Below are 16392 nucleotides of genomic sequence, written 5' to 3' on the forward strand. Positions count from 1 at the left end.
ATAGCTAGTTTTAGATTTATTGTTGCATTTGCTAATCAGAATAATTTGTTATTACACCATATGGATGTGAAGACAGCATTTTTAAATGGTAAACTAAAAGAAGAAATTTTTATGAAAGTACCTGAGGGAGTACAATGTAAAAAAGGTCAGGTCTGTAAATTAAATAAAGCACTGTATGGTTTGAAACAAGCAGCTCGATGCTGGTTTGAGGTTTTTGAATTAACATTAAAAGAAGTGGATTTTCAAACTTCTCCAGTAGATAGATGTATTTATATTTTAGATTTAGGTGATATTATAAAGAATATTTATGTAGTTTTATACGTTGATGATCTTGTTATTGCTACTCATAATATAAATACTATGAATAATTTTAAAGAATATTTAAAGTGTAAGTTTCAAATGGTAGATTTAAAAGAAATAAAATTATTTTTAGGTATACGAGTTATTAGAGATGATACTATTATAACATTAGATCAAAATATATATATAAAATCAATTTTAGAAAAATTTAAAATGCAAGATTGTAATCCAGTAAATACACCTCTTGAATCTAAAATTAATTATATAGGTTTAAACTCAGATGAAGATTGTAATAAGCCATGCCGAAGTGTTATTGGTTGTTTAATGTACTTAATGATTTGTACTCGTCCAGATTTAAGTTTTGCTGTTAATATTGTTAGTAGATATATGAATAAAAATAATATTACATTATGGCAGTATTTGAAAAGAATTCTTAGATATTTAAAAGGTACTAGTAATATAAAATTAACATATGAACAAAGAAATTACGAGAATATAATAAGTGGATATGTCGATGCAGATTGGGCAGATGATAAAATTGACAGGAAAAGCACAACAGGATATTTATATAAAATGTATAATAGTTGTACTATTTGTTGGGCTACGAAACGTCAAGCCTCTGTAGCAGGTTCTACATCAGAAGCTGAATATATGGCTCTGCATGAAGCTGCACGAGAGGCTATGTGGCTCAAATCATTAGCAGAAAGTATAAAAATTATTATATCAGGTCCTATAATTATATATGAAGATAATAATGGTTGCATAAGTATCGCGAAGAATCCATCAAGTCACAAGAGATCGAAAAATATTGATATTAAATATCATTATTCTCGTGACAAAGTAGAAAAGGGACTAATTAAATTGGTTTATATGCCCACAGATCGACAGATAGCTGATACATTAACAAAATCTCTACCAGGAGTCAAATTTGTGGAATTTAGAACACAAATGGGTTTAATGTAGTTATAAGTTTTTTTTATTGTTGTTACTGATCTGGTAAGGTTTTCCCATACGATGATGGGTTTTCCCTTTACCCATAAGCAACAAATGTTGGATCAGATAGAGATATAAAATAAGAGGATTGCATAAAGAGAAGTCATTACAGTTTCATTTGTTAACAGTATTGTAAGCAATATTCATATTATTTAATCATTAAAACTAAGATTTAGAAAATATTGTTATTAAGAATGTATTTGAATTTATTTTGTAAGGGATTCATTTTTGAGGGGGCGTGTTGAATTCTCTGAACAAAAATGAATCTTATTTAGTTAATATTTTGTTTATTTTATTTCATAGTTTTTTAAATATTCAACTTATGGTTAAACTCAACACTTAGTTATAAACATATTTTTAAAGAAAAGAACCAAGGCCCAACCCTGTTTTATGACTTCAGACACTTGGGTCATACAAAGGACTCTTTCTTTATTAAGTTTTATTTGGTACTCTATCTTCAGAGTATTGCATGTGTTTTATTTATTATAACCATCTGTAATGTTTAAACAAATAGAGAAGAGGCTTAGATCTCTTTGTCTAAATAATACTTCAGTTTAAAGTCTTTAGTTAGTTCTGTACGACTATCTGTAATGTAAAGACGTTTTCTCTAAATGCAATCCGTGATAATAATAAAGAATTAAGTTATAATTTTTGAAAATAGAAAATCAACTTGTACTTGATTATTTCACAAATACCCATCCGAACTTCCAATAATTTTAATGCAGATAAGTGTGTCAAATACGACGTCACCCATTTGATTAACATTGTAGTCACTTTTAATGCATTTCTAAGTGTGTAAAAAGTGACTGCAATGTTAATCAAATGGGTGACGTCATATTTACCACACTTATCCGCATTAAAATAATGCATTTTGGGAAACTGGGATTTACGGTGTAGTTTTAACAAAATTACCTTCAGTTAACTAATGAAATACATGATTTTTTTTTTTTGAATGAGTGAAAGAATTAATTTAGACTATTCGATAAAATATTTTATTGATATGAATAATTTGATTTCTCAATGCGGCTGACAGAGTACCGGATGTTAATGGTACAAAGTGGTAATGAATAAATAAGGGATATTTTATGGAGAACTTTGGTGAAAAAATAATGTCTTTGCTCCAGATTTGATTCCTATTGTGTAGTGAGATAAATGAAATTCTCGCTTAAGTTTAATAATTTATAATAAATAATCAATTTATTCTCAGCACGTCTGATTGCCGAGAACCTGTGAATACGTGCGTATATTCACGCTCAAGGAGATTGATAAAGTGTAGACAACTGAGTGCAATTACCGATACGGTACGTGAGTATATAGAATAATATTTCTAAGATTTTTGTGCGCTGATCATAATCGCACGAGACTTATCGATCTCACTTTTTAGTTATTGCTTAAGCAGTATTATAAAGTAGATATGTACAAATGTAAAATTGAAAGAAAAGAAAGACAATGTTTTTCCCTGATTATAGTTGTAAAAATGAGTTTATATGTTTGCTGAGAAATATTTTTCGATTGCAAAACTTGTCGACAACGTGATTCGCGAAAGTGTAATGGACTCCTTAAATGTATTTGAAGAGCATAGAAAATATCGCAAATGAGAGTAGACAAGGCAATAAGAAATTTTCAAGCATCTATATATACATCTATATAGTAGATAAACTGAAATGTCTAGTGAAAAAGTTGTTACGTCTCGATGAGTTTCAACGCGTATCTCCACGCTCGTCTTGTCAAAGACTTCTTCCTGGCTCAGTTCGTCGTTAACGTTTGAGGTTCTGGTGCCGCTTTGGGTTGAAAAAATAAAATAAAATCAAGTTGAAACACTCACCATAATGCTTCCTGTACAATTCGCAACACTCTTCCCTCGAGAATTGATCTCTTTCATCGTCAATCAGTTCCAATCACCTGTAACATGACGCAAAATGTTTCTTCGATTATAATAAATCTCGAAGGTCGACATAATTAAATTAATTTATTGCTCAAGCACTATTTAATTATAGATTATTACAAATTAATATATTAATGTATAAGAATAATTGTGTTATGTAATGAATTTGGTAATGTCAAGAAGTCACTAAATGAAGAAAAAGAAAAAAAACTTTCGATTTGTCGTGATAGCATAACAAAAGAACACATCGTATAATTACGAAATATAATTGCCCAGAGCGGTTACGAAAAATATTTTATAGAAAGAAATCAATTAATCTCCCAAGTTATCCAAAACGTGCGTCGTTCAATCGTCTTTTTCTCGTCTGATGCATTCGTCGACTATTATACGATTACCATCACATTGACAGACATCAAAATTAGCCGGTTTACTTTCTACCCTGAATACCTGCGTATAAGTAGCGTCTCTCACGATGGAGCCTTGGGTGGAGCAATTGCGTTCTCGGTCTGCAGATGATAATTTGTCAGAATAAAAATTCTCAATGACTCTCACTTTCAACAATGTAATGTTCTGATGCATTGATATTTATCAAAACATTATTTTATTATTTTTTTCATAATTAACACTACCTTCGTGGTGTGCATTAATTAATTATTCCAATTCGTATTTTTCATTGTACCTACATGTAAAAGTTCACATGGAACTCGGCTTGGTATTATGCTGTGTGCTGAGTGTAAGTGAGCGATATAATTATGTAATTTTATAAAAATTACTGCACTTTGAATTTATGAGGTACAATTATTAGAAAGATGTCTCTTTCTCTACATTCATCAATCTTTTTTTATTTAATTCTACTGAAAATTTATTTTATTTGATTACATAAAATGGAATTGTGAAAATAAAATTTATACTTATTTGTAATTCTATTTTTCATTATTTTATTACACTTTAAGAATTTCTGTTTTCTTTTTTTTTTTTTTAATAAAAATGATCGTAAAGAAGTATCATCAGCAACAGTTGTAATTTGATTATCTTTATTGACGAATAAATTTCTTGAAATTATTTATTAATGTTTAATAAATGTCAAATTTAGACATGGATGATCGAATAGACGTTCATTAACCATTTAGTAATATTTATTACCAGTTAATGAATTTATTGACTATTAACAAATAATCATTCGCGTCTAACATACTTCTTAATTGTAGCTATAGAAAATATCTATGCCTACTCAAAGTAAGTCTCTTCTTTTTACAGAGACTTACAGCGTAAATCAATATGATAACTCAAGTACTCTAAGCATTGAATAATTTACCAATCGTCACACTATAATTTCATTAAATCAAAAATAAAAACCAATGTTTGTGTTCTTTAACCCTTCATATCTCCTACAAACCAGACAGTCAACAAAATTTTTTTAATAGTTAACACCCTCTATAAGTCAGACACAAGGTATTTGAGTGATTAAAGATATTTATTTTACTTTCCACTTGTTTATGCCGTTTAACATTATAAACACTTTAAGTGTTTAATTTTTGAACACTTGAATTTGCCGTGATAACAGCAATAATTTCAAGTGTAATGGTTTTAGAAATGCAAATTAGTGCATTTACAATATTTCGCATTGATTTTTACTGATTTTTTTCAGTGAGTAAATTGAACTTTTTTAGAATTTAAATTTTTCGATTGGTTTGTCGTCAATGTAGACAAAGTGCTGATGAAGTCTAAAACATTACAGAAATTTTTTTAATGTGATTACCTCTACTATCCATCCGTGAATATGAAATGAAATAAAACATATCTTTTGATATCTTATTAACATTTGTTTTACACTCATCGAATCCCTAAGTATTCTCCGCGTTTAAAAGAGCTATTAATTATCCGGCTCTTGACTGAGAAGTCATTTCAATATTTGCGTATAACTTGTGCCCACTCAACATTGAAAAAAAGGAATATATAAATGAAGCACACGCTAACGTAAATAAATAGCCAGTAATGGTCAAGCTATTTTATTATCTTTATATATGATTGAATCCATACTGCGTCAAGGTCGATTACAATCTGCAACTGTGAAATATTATTCCATTGTACATATTCATTTTTTTTATTCTCTTTCATATCGCAATATTCTCAAGCGCTTTACGATTTTCCGTTTAACGCCTTGAGGGCGCGATTCGCTGGAGATAATAAAGATTCGAAAGAGATCGGAATCCTTTAGTGAGATTAATTATTAACAATATTGACTCTTAAACGAGTTGTTTTCACTGTAGTCAATATACACCGACTTGTAATTTGCCAATAAAAAATTTAAAAATCAGCTGTGAATGTAAACAATTTATCTTTCATCTTAATAATATTTACTATAATATCCATTCTCCTGTTATGTTCAGTCTTATTCATTTCACTTATAAATTGAAAGAAAAAAAAAAACGTGCAAATGCAATTTAGTAGAACATTGAAATTGACACGGAGGAATGGTGTTACTAGTAAATAAATGGACTGTTAACTTCCGGCTGAAGAATCTGAGGGATGCTGGAGCTCCATGTACGCGTGCCTTGACATCCGTTATACATTCACTATTGCATCACAAGCGCCAGGATACCTTTTACAGCGTATTCTTTCTACCTCATGCGGTGCGAATTCTTCCATGTGGTGAACACACCTTAGTACACACCCTCGCTATTCCAACGTTTAAATAAGAACTATACTGAATTTCCCCGTGGGTTTAATACAATTGACTTGGGGATTTATTAGATTCATTAATTGAATAAAGACTTTTTTAATACTACCTCATGAGCATTTATTTTACCCCTTGCATGTTGGTTATAATATTTCATCTTTGGTGTAAAGCACCGTAGATTTACTTCACTTTTAATTTTGCATCTCTTTAATTCTCGCCCCCTCAGGCCCACAATATAAATAAGGTGAGCGTGTGAGAAACTGGTTTGGACCAGGTCCATTAGTAGTAACGCCGTGTCTATCAAATTAACACAATTAATTAATGACTTCGACAGTCTGTCAATTGTTTTGTGATTTTATGTTTAAACAAATTAATTTCAAAGGATATTATTTTTCATTTTTCTAGAATACTTGGAATTCTTCTCGGATTATTTTTGAATATCTTATTGAATAAAGTGACTTATTAAATCAATAAATGCTATTCTGTAATTTTCATTTATTGAATTTAATTCATTTTATTTTATTGTCTTAACTTTAATGGTTAACTTTGTATGTTAAATTGTTAAAATGTTATTTAAAAGTTATTTATCGAATTTATAGTATGTATTAATTTTATAAATGTCAGTAAGATTGAACAAAATGATAATCAAGTGTGCACAATAAAAATTTTCTTCGGTAATAGAAATGATAAAGATACTTTAATAAAACATATCACATAACCTGTTGCTAAAAGTCTTGTAACTTATGCTGACTGTCAGAAAGGTTATTCTAATCGCATTTAAATATTGAGACAATAATAAAGAGATAATTAAGTGGGAGGAGAATTCAAAATGATTTCAAATTAAAATAATAAATTAATAATTTTTTATCAAAGAAAAAAAATGCATAATAATTATTGAAGTAAATGAAGAATCATCAAACTCCTAAAATGTCAATTCTCCAACTTTCTTTTGCTCTTCATCCTATTAAATCTTGCTAAGAAAAAATAAATCAATCACAAAGTTATTTAGAAATCAGCAACAATTAACTGACATTCATTCTCTAGTGTTTAATAAAAAATCACTTCCATATCGAACGAAAAAGAAAGTGAAACAATATGAATAACACATAATAAAACGTTTTTGTACAAAAGAAGGCATGAAAATAATTTTACTGCGGTAGGTAAAGATTGCATCGTAACCAGATATTCTGTATAAACAACGGGGAAATTAGATCTAGTGTATGCGGAAAGACCGAGAGAGTATACGTTGATACAACAACTGGACCGATGGTTCTAATGCTTGGTATAGTTTTAGCTCCACCCCATAAATCGGTTAACTCAAGAATCTGTCTACGAGCACCAAATGTAGCAAAACATCGTGTTAGACGATACTGTGTTAACCAGATTCTAAATAAATTACTCGATACATACACTCAAGTATTCATGCAACCCTAGAATAATCAAGTGTTTAAACGATCGTAGCAAGTCTTTCAGGCTTTTTATCATTAAGTCAAGGTGTGAATTCCTCAATTAACGAATGAAAGTTGCTATTTTTTTTTCAAGTCTTTTGAGAACTATTGCTTAATAATTACATACCAGATCATTTAACGTGACATTTCAGCCGAGTGTGACAATTAAATAGAAAATTGCTTTAATATTTTTTCGTAGCAATTTTTTTATATTAATTGACCGATTCATTAATCAATTAGCCCATTTATTAATGTTATTTTTACTTTGATTTACAGGAGATGATTGAAGGACGATTAAATGGCAAATATATTTACCTGATTCGTTCTTGTTATTATCCAATTACCTTCATCATCAATGCTATCACAATCTACCCTTATTATTGATAAATAAATATACGATCTAGGGATCTCGATTGAATTTTTTGACATTGATGGACACGATAATTGACAGTTTGACTGTATTATTGAGAGGCGAGGCAACATATTTTCTGTTTCAAACGCGTCGTTAGGACGTTCTCGCAAGCCCGGATGCCAGACATTAGAAAGTATCCTTTAGCCTAGAGTCACACTTATTTTGCTTCGTTTATGTATCAACAAAACTAGAGGGTATTAAGAAATTATGTTGATAGAAATAACGAACTCTGAAAAAATAACTTAATCAATGGCCGATTGAATTTGATGAAAAAAGAGGATTTTTTGTGGTCTATCTTGACGTGATGTGTCAAGTAAAACCGGTGTAAAGAACTCCAATCAAGTGTACACTATAGGTATATCGGAAAGTAGATTTGTCATCCCACGTATAGCCTATACACAGCCAGAACGGATCGGATGACTTTTTTTTTATCTTCGTTGGCGTTATTATACCACGAGAGTGCAGTGGCCACTTGTCTAGTGGTGCAACAGTCATGTCTGTATCCTATATTATACCACCAAGTGTAAGAAATGGTTATACGAGACATGAAAGAAGCTCACTTAATAACGAGAGGCGTGTTGGTGGGTGTACTGAGTGAAGCCGAGAGTCGAGAACCCGCTTTATTCTTCATTTATAATAAGAGCTGTTCATACAGGGAGTGTAACGGCTTCAAGGACGTTACTGCAACTCTCCCAGGAAACTGCTAACCGACATATCCGCGAGGACACACTGCCCAACATCAGTGCATCTGGCTTGAGAGCAAGGTTTAAGATGTGAAAACCAGTTGTCGACGATTACAAATCAAGGATGAAAGCGAAAAAGAAGATTTTTGTTGAGGGTCATCGGGTGGAGTCTTCAGATTTCTTCACAATCATCATTTTTGTTTTTTTTATCTCTCTCGCTCCTTATTTTTCGACCGTTAAAGGTACATGACTTGTTCAGAAGGAAATTTCGCAAACGAATTGGCCTGGAGAATCATCTTATTGAGAACAACAGTCTGCATAAAAACAATATATGTTTTCTTTACTGTGAAGAAAAATACACTTTTGAATAAATATTTCATAAATAAAAAATAAGTAGTCGTAAATGACAAATATTAATTGATATTTATGAGTAATAAATAAAATTATAAAAATAAATATTTTAGTATTTTCTTTAATTATTCATTAACTTATATTTAAATGATTGAAAAATTAGAAAATAATCATAGAAAACAAATAATCATCTAATTTGATTTTTTTTTTATTAATCTTTTGATTGATAGATTAACAAACTTGATGACTCATTGACTTTTCCATTCCGATAAAATTAATTAAAACCTCCTTTTAACATTTATCCTGATTTATTTATGAGTGCAATTGAAAAATCGTTAGTATTATGTTAACACTTATTTTTATTCTCATCCAGAAGTGAACAAAAATTCATGATGTCTGCAAGCTAAAAAAAAGTCTGCATTTGGACATACGTGAATGGACTACACAATAAAATAATAAACTGCAGTTGATGCAAAGGGTATAATAAAGTATTCGAGATCACGAGGAAAAGGATAAAAATATGGGAGATGCATATAAGGTTGAAATGCAGTCGGCTGATGTAAACACAAAAATTTATTTATATAAGAGAGATGTGTAAAAAAATAAATAACAAGAAGAGGAAGGTTCTGAGACAGTCGATTTTACAATTACCGAATCCCATATAAGCCTAAGAAACGGGCGTCGGCTTCGAAGGAGATCAAGTATTCCTCTCACTCTTTTTTTTTTACAGTTTTTCTCCACTTTTTCTTCGGCGGATTAAGAGCAACTCGTTAACACGATTGTTATAGAGTAAAGAAAAAATTCTATGGATCTTTTCCAATGTTACGACACCCAAGTTACAATTTCATAGAAAGCTATATTGTAACTTCCAAGATCTCCTGCGAAATCGTCGATCATTTAAAGTCTTTTTGATCTAGATATTTTTCAAACGTTTACTGTTGCTCGTAAAAGCCTTTCGCACTACTAGAGTTTAGTCAGAGATTCTTTCTTAAATGACGAAAATAAAAATGATTGCTGCTGAGAAATAGATTCTTATTACAACGTAAAACCATTTCGATTTCATTTATTTATTCAGCATTTTTTGAATCCAATAGAAAGTCAGGAAAAGAAAGTATTTTTTGTTTTTATTGTATTGCCCATCGGTGCTTTTTTTGATGTCATATTAATTAATGATTTCGTTACATTAATAAAGTCAATTAATAAATAAAAAGTTACTTGAAAGAAAAAAAAAAAAGTTATTAAATGTTGAAAAAATTAGAACAATATCTAAACTTGAATACAACCTTCCTATTGATCAGAACTGTAGAATAATAAAGCGTAAGAAATTAAAGATGACTATGCTATAAATTTATGTCAGTAGCAGCATTTAAATCAACTGGTATAATCTCCATTAGCTTATTCAACACCCCAGTGAAGCCGTTTTCTCTACAATCAAGGACTTAATTAGTATAAAAATATTTTTGTGAGTTTAAGCATTAATAATATAATCTATTTAAAATGAGATATCAAAATCAAAACACTTTTTTCATTATTTTAGAAATCTAGAATAAGGACATTAAATTAATCATAAAGTGTATAGTGAACAAATAGGAAATTAAAAATGATGGTTTCATTGAATGCCAAGTTTATTCATTGAAGATCAGAGTAAAGTAAAAATTCTTGAGAAAAACTGACCTATTATTGATCAATAGAAAATGAAGGATAACTTTTTGCTTTACATCTTATTATCTCATTTTTTCTTCATTACTTTATCCTCGATATCTGAAGATTTTCAATTGTTTTTTAATTTTTAAACCAAGTCTTTGCACGACCTTCGTATCAGGGCCATAAGTAGTTACACCAGATTATTATATTCAGATTAAAAATTATTAATAAAATCAATATTGGTAAAGTTATTTACATGGTATATTAATGTAGAAAGTTTATAACTACAATGTTTTATAATCAACTGAACACTTGGCTTTAATAATAAATTAATAACAAAATTGAATAATAATTAGATACAAATAACTACACTGATGGGAATGTTTTAAAAAATTGATTCCATTGCGAACAAAGTAATGAAACCAATTATGTATCTTTTTTTAAAATGTCAGATCTTGGAGACTCGAAATCAACAATAAAGATAAGTGTAAAAATACAAGATTATAGTTATTAAATAAGATAATTATTAGCAATGAAAGTTTGTTTTCATTTTTTCAACACAAAGTAATTCCAAAGTATGTTATATACATATATATTAAGCACATTGCACTTTTGTATTGGAGTGGCCTTTATGCATACCATGTTCGGACACCTGAAACCTGTACTCAGTGTTTTTGGTACTTATCTTCTTTGTTGATGCCATGCCTTATATATTTTTTCAAATAAGTGAAGCTTCACTTAATAAATATTCAATTTGTCGATTGAAAAAAATTTGTATTACTATTCATTTAATGCATAATTAATAAAATTAAATAGTATGGTTCAAATGTTAACGTAACTAACGGAAAAGAAATATTCAGTGATGGAAAAGCTAAATCCTAGAGCCTAGACCTAGATAAACTTGAAATAAATTTCAGCACTACTGGTTCATTGAATAAAATATATTGACTTGGGACTTTTATAATTGAAAAAAAGAATTGAATCTTTCTAGTAAAGGTGATTTTCCCTCTTGTTCAAATCTAACAGATGTGATAAATAACTTTCAAAGTTAAAAGTCTTCACTTGAAACGAAGAAGCTTCTGACCAAAACCGACTAGAATTTATTTTCATAAATACATAATCTAGTGGCAATGAGCACTAAATAAAACTTTCTTTCATTAATAAAATATCAAATTGTAAATAAATGTTGATGTGATAGATTTCCTGAAAAAAAGAATAGCAACACACATGCGACATAGGACAAAGTAATATATAAACGAGTACCATATACGAGAGGATTGTATCGAGAAATGCCAATAAAGGATCGATATCGTTATAAATCGATATCTACGGATGGGTACACGAGCGGTACTTGTACATAGGGCATCGTAACATGAGCGGTCGCTTATTATAAGCTTGAAAGACTGGCTCGCGAATGCTTGGGCAGGGTCGAATCATGGGTGGTCCGCTATGCTAATAACATTCGAGCATTTCCGTTGATTCTTGTGCTACCAGGTCTACGATCATCTTCCATTTCCCTCTCATTACTACCTCTTTAGGTCCCTGCAATATTTCTCTACTGCTATACTTATTTCCAGTAATGCAAATTGCTCCGAGTCCATTAGTGTGTATTTTCAAGTTAATTTACAAAACAGTTGTGATCAGCATACATTGCAAAAAAAAAATCTAGAACATTGCTAGTAACATTCGGACAAATCTTTTAGTATTGTAGAGAGAAGTAGCAACTTAGTGATGGCTACTGATGTTGTAACCAGACATGTTCACATGGAGATGCCTCCAGGGTAAAATAATTTTTATTCAGTCGCAAGACCGCCTTCGCTACTATTATACCAGACAAGCGATTTTATTTTTTAATATAGGTAGCAACTCCATGACATATGTCAAATGTGAAAGACAAGCATACTAGTGTAACGAACGAGTGCGAAGGCCGTTCTGAATAAAAAGAAAGTGAAGAAAAGGGCACGTGCCAATAACTAATAAAGAATATTAATGTTTAACTGTCATTCTCCATTGTTACTTTATGTAGTACAATTGAAATAGGATATTCTCGTCTAACAGAAAAGAGAAAAATAAAATGCTTCCTAAAGATCTGTAAATGGCTCAACATTTTAACCGCAGGCCCGTTATGGTGTAGTTAATCGTAAAAAAAAGAAATTGGAGAAGGTAAATACGTCAAGATGAAACTGAAGAAACGTTAGGTTCTTTAACTTTTTCTGGATAATTTACGCAATAGTTTTTTTATAGTTCAACTAAAATAGTTGTATGTTTATTATAAAATTAGATTAGTTGATTTCAATTCTATGATATTGATTCAAATCTGTATAAAAGCTGTAGATCGGAAGGTGCACGATCGTCTCGATGTTTGTAATCTCAATATGCCTGAGGTCTTTGAGCCGTAACGACAACGAGATGGGGAGCATTTGCAATGATCACGAAGCCGCCAGATGGTGACGACATAAATCGATCGAATGATCAAGCTACTCGGGTAGTTTCAATATTCGTGATTGAATCATTGCTTTTTTTCATGATTTATTGACAAAAAAGTCACCGTTACTTTGATCCAATATAATATAGTCATGATTATTCTCGTCTAGACAAATTGAAAAAAGTTTTATATTCATCTTGATTAAATCAAAATAAATATGATTGTCAAAGCTGTTAAAGTGTTTGTCATGTAACAAATATTAAAACGCATGTTAATATGCATGACTTCTTCTATTGCGAATCTCTAAATTAGTCTTCAGTTGTCAAAATATACTCTAATCAACCTTTCAAAGTCCACGCAAGTGTTCCTACTGTCGAGAGGCTATCAATCTTAGGAAATTAGAACAAAAATATCCATAATAAAACTGTCATCAATTCTAGATGACTGGAGATAGATTTAGATGTCTATAATCAATCATGGGGAAAATTTTGAAGACATAATGATCAAAGTGTCATTAGGATTCTTTGCAACAATATTTCTCAATGTTATTTCTCTATGTTAACTAGCTAGAGGTTCTTTAAACGAGCTAATGTAGTGTTAGTGTTACCGTTTCAGCAACTCCTTGAGTCTACATCCGCATCATAGTCTTGGTGCGTAAGTCCCCGCTCTGGAGTATATTCAGACAGGGCGCGTGGCTGATACTTTCACTCGTCATGGTAGTCCCCTCATGTCTCCAATCTCTGAGAGTTTTTCCCCCAGGTTTCTGCTGAACAAGACAACGCCTGAGAGATGCCCGTACTACTGGTCAGAGCCTTTTCCGCTCTGTACGACGCCTCAGACATTTGCCAACTATTTTTCTTTCTCTTTTTCTATCTCTCACTACTGTTGCTGCTGAGTACTTAGATACGATCATTGACATTCCACTTTTGCTCTTCGCACCGGTGAAATGATCCGGAGCGCTTCGAGTTTCACCAGTTTTCCCAGACTTGCGAAATCCATAAAAAGTATACGCTTCAGTACTTGATGATTTCGGCAACATCCTGTTTCCTTTATAGATTAAATTGTCATTTTCCAATAAATTAGAGCTATTTGTGATGTTAAGAAATACACCAATAAATGCTATGCTCTATCGGTATCTGGAACGTGAAAAAAAAGTTAATGAGGATTGTTATCAAAATATTAAGAACGATGATGAAGCAAATTCAAAAATACTCATTGTACTCACCAACATCCCTCTTACAGCTCAAGGTCGAGATGCCGAGAAAGTGAGAGAATCGATTCCGAGATGGTTACCGCCTCTGTAAGGCGCCTACTTGGGCGATTAATCACGTCGTTAGCAGCGTTCCAGGTGGAAAATGAATTTCAATGCATTGGCATGTCCATTGAGTTAGTTTCGATGGTATAGTGGAGATTAGAAAAACGATCAGGTCATTTTATCAATTGCCACGAGTTTTAAAATACATCTATATAAAGTCATGTAGAGCAAGGCTTTCATCTCGAATCTCAGTTAATGCACCTTACAAATCATTACACTAGATATCTTTCTCACAAAGTGTGGGATCGATCGGTGACAATTTCGCCAACTCCAAACGCAGCTAAACCACATAATTAAAAGAAATTTTCCTCCATCAATTATACATCATCTCTGATAGTCATCCATAACGTTGACTTCAACTACTCGTCTTCTTCTACTGTGCAATCTGTGCTGAACAAAAAACAAATAAGAAGCATCTTAATAATAATGATTTAAAACACTCAAAATTGAATGAAAAAGTATATATAAAATATAAATAAATGATTAAGTTGATTATTGGACAAGTTAAGTGCATGTGTTGTTGAAAGTGAACACGATGCTTCCGCACGCATAATCATCTAAGCCAAAAGATGCCTGTAGGAGCAAAGAAAAGTCGCCTCTGTACTTGCTATTAAGGCTCGAGATGGCAGTCATGCGAAGCAAGTTGTAAGTATTGTGGGCGGGGTGATCCAGAGAAAGCCACGCGCAAGCTGTAGTGTTTCGCGTTCTCCAAGCACACTCGTCTTATGCCACCGCAAGGCGTGTGCCGCTTTTTTTCTTATCTTTTTTTTAACCGTAAGAGGGCGAACGTGCGCGAATAGTCTCCGCTTACTTTATCGGCTCACGACCCTAAGGAAAGTCACTTAGCAGCGTAAAGCCAGCTCGAACGATAACGGCATGACCATTATATCTCCAAGCTCTTAAATGTCATTATGCTCTATAGGCTATATATGTAAGTATTATAACTGGTCATTGATTTACTCTCTAGCCAAGGAGGACACTTTTGTTATATAAATTTTCACTTAGTTCATTTAGATAAATAGTAATGAGTATAAATTGATTGAAAATTATATAGATATCATTACCATAAGTAAATAAATTTATCGCTGAACGTCAGATAAGTGCGGTGTATTATAGAGAAGAAATTGAAGTTGGCAAACTAAATCATCTATGTCATTAGGAAGATATATACCTCTAGAGACTCTGCATCCACACGGACGATCCAGCATCACGTCCGGTCGATCTAGTTTCATGATCTGTTCCGCGATGAAAGCGAAGAGACTCTCTATAAGTCCGACTTTGGAAGAATAAGGAATACTGGATACATCAATCTGGAAAGTATCGAAAGTAAAGCAATTAATGTCCATTAAATTGAAGCTTTAACTTTTAAACTATGAGAAAACGGGAAATTGAATGCAATCAGTTTTAACTGAATCGTAATTTCCGATACTTGGAAAAAAAAGTTTAAAAAAAATGGTAACATTGCTACCTACACCAAAATTTGAATTCAGAAGATTAGACTTAGAAAAGTAATCGCGTGTGGACGTTTTAAGTATATTCAAGTGGCAATCACGACCCACATCCTGTGCAGATAAACTAAAGTCCAGTTTCTTAAGAAGCAGAGGCTCTCAACATAATGCCATCTTATTTCAATTAAATCCATTCAATTTCATGTTGAAAAGTAATTAATTCATTTTTGAATTCATTTAAAATACATCAATAGAATCATTGACATAAAAGCGGTAGAAAAATTTTTTAATTAACAATTATTAGCTGCTGATAAATAATTCAAGCACCAGTAGACTAAATACGTGAAAGATAAATATTCTCAAAAATGATCAACTCAATCAGCAATATTAACAGAAAATTTCCTCCTCACGTGCGAGAAAAAAAAGTCATATCGATCGATATTAATGACGCAATGGGATAATTATAAATGATATAATTTGTCAAGCAGTACAAATATAAACACATTCGTAAGGTGTAGGTTTATCAGTACATTCACCTTCTGCATATGATTAAAAATGATATTAACGTATTGGAGAAGGTAGAATGATATTCAAGTTATCCTGTTATTTTTTTTTTGAAGCAAGGAGAGAGTCTTATTAGAAATTACGATCCCCTGGGAGGTGATACGTGTGCTGGTCCACTTCCTGCTTTTTTGAAGATATCGTCCACCCAGAGCGTCCACTCCCGTTGTAGTACATTTACATCCATTCCTCTGGATCGTCTGTGAGTACATTAATGTGTGGTAGGACATTGCGAATACGAAAGACA

General features: G+C 31.6%; 1 protein-coding gene across 1 annotated transcript in view; it reads right to left on the reverse strand.

The window, feature by feature from the left end:
* Positions 1–16392, reverse strand: part of LOC118070991 (MDS1 and EVI1 complex locus protein EVI1-A-like) — a 69737-nt gene that overhangs the window by 46142 nt on the left and 7203 nt on the right. Inside the window, exons 5-8 of the mRNA XM_035089916.1 lie at positions 15308–15446; positions 14047–14526; positions 13429–13957; positions 3119–3195 (exon numbers count right to left, since the gene is read on the reverse strand). The gene's annotated coding sequence lies outside the window, so the exon portion shown is untranslated. The remainder of the gene's footprint in view (positions 1–3118; positions 3196–13428; positions 13958–14046; positions 14527–15307; positions 15447–16392) is intronic.

The sequence above is a fragment of the Chelonus insularis genome, unplaced genomic scaffold, assembly GCF_013357705.1.
Source record: "Chelonus insularis isolate UGA/USDA-ARS -01 unplaced genomic scaffold, ASM1335770v1 contig_70_pilon, whole genome shotgun sequence".
Taxonomy (NCBI): Eukaryota; Metazoa; Arthropoda; class Insecta; order Hymenoptera; family Braconidae; genus Chelonus; species Chelonus insularis.